Here is a 1,527-nt window from a genome sequence, read left to right as displayed (position 1 = left end):
TGACTTCCGCCGCAGACCCCGCTGCCCCCCTGCCTGTGTCCACTCCGGGCGCCAGTTTGGGCAGGCCCCCCTGGGTCTGTCTCTATCTCCACTCCGGGCCTTACCTGTGCATGCAACCTCCTCCTGTTTGGTCATGACCCATTATGGTGTCCTGGTCTAATTTGCATATTCTCTCTCTCTCTCTCTCTCTCTCTCTATATATATATATATTATCCTCCTTATGATACCCTAATGAAAACAATATCTGTCTCCCCAGACCTCTCTCCTTAATAGACATGAAAAATTTAACTTGGGTACCTGCTAATCTTTCTCACCTACTAGACAATGATATTCTGATTATCAGCTATATGAAATTATGTTGGCCACACTAGTGGTCTTCTACTATCAATATAAGCTTTGGTACATTTTTTCAGGCTTTATCTATTATAAAGACCTCTCTTGGACAAACCTTTCCAAGAACACTCCCTAATAATTCCCCTGGTAGAGTTATATATAGGTCTAATCTAGATGAGTATTTTAGATGAATATTGTCTAAATATAGGAATAGATGAAATTAACTGCCTAGTAGAAAAATTGGAACTTCTGGATAATAAGTAGATACTTGTTCCTCTTCAGGTACTTCCTTGACTAATATAAGACATTTTCTTTTCCTAATTAGTATTACTGGTTTAATACTGTTACTTTTGTTCCTAATATGTAAATGTATATTAGATGTAAAAAAAAAGTCAAGACAAAAAGACTCATATCGTGGTGGCTCAAAAATTAGAAAAGATCCAGAATACTTTTTAACAAGGACATATAGGCATATAGGATCTGACAGCCTCCCATTTACCTGCCCTTTAAAAATAAATAAATAAATTATATTCTTATGTAATGAATGCGATCACATTTGTTTCCTGTTGCTGCTGTAACAAATTACCACAAACTTAGTGGCTTAACAAAATCCACACCAATTTATTATCTTGCAGTTCTGAAGGTCAGAAGTCCAAACCAGATCTTAGGGGTCTAAAATCAAAGGGTGAATTTCTGCTGGAGGTTCCAGGGGAACATCCACTCCTTGTCTTTTTCAGCTTCTAGAGGGTGCCTGCTTTCTTTAGCTCCTGGCCTTTACTCCAATCTCTGCTTGCATCATCACATCTCTTCCTCTGACTCTGAACCTCCTGCCTCCCTCTTATAAGGACCCTTGTGATGATATTGGACCCACTAGATTCCAGGATAACTTCCCCACCTTAAAATCTTTAATCGCATCTATAACATCCATTTTACCATGCAAAGTAACATAGCCACAGATTCTGGGTGCTAGGAAGGGGACATCGGAGGAGGTGGGTGGGCCTTATCCTGCCTTCCACAGGGAGGTCAAGGAGAGGAGTTATAGTTGCAGACAGTTGTGTCTGAGAGAATGTCACTGAGACTGTGAAATCTGCTTCAAGATCTGAAGGAAGGGAGGGAAGGAACAGTGTGGATATTAGGGAAGGGCATTCCAGGAAGCAGGAACAGCCAATGCAAAGACCCCAAGGTAAGCCGTTC

At 40.8% G+C, this 1,527-nt stretch overlaps 1 protein-coding gene across 1 annotated transcript in view; it reads right to left on the bottom strand.

Annotated features, from left to right (window-relative positions):
• Positions 1-934: 934 nt before the first annotated feature.
• Positions 935-1,527, bottom strand: part of RINL (Ras and Rab interactor like) — a 6,998-nt gene continuing 6,405 nt past the window's right edge. Inside the window, exon 11 of the mRNA XM_006774647.2 lies at positions 935-1,527. This exon is cut by the window's right edge and continues 165 nt beyond it. The gene's annotated coding sequence lies outside the window, so the exon portion shown is untranslated.

The sequence above is a fragment of the Myotis davidii genome, unplaced genomic scaffold (genome assembly GCF_000327345.1).
Source record: "Myotis davidii unplaced genomic scaffold, ASM32734v1 scaffold1608, whole genome shotgun sequence".
Taxonomy (NCBI): Eukaryota; Metazoa; Chordata; class Mammalia; order Chiroptera; family Vespertilionidae; genus Myotis; species Myotis davidii.
Note: the sequence above shows the minus strand (reverse complement) of the source record. Positions and strands in the feature narration are given on the sequence as shown.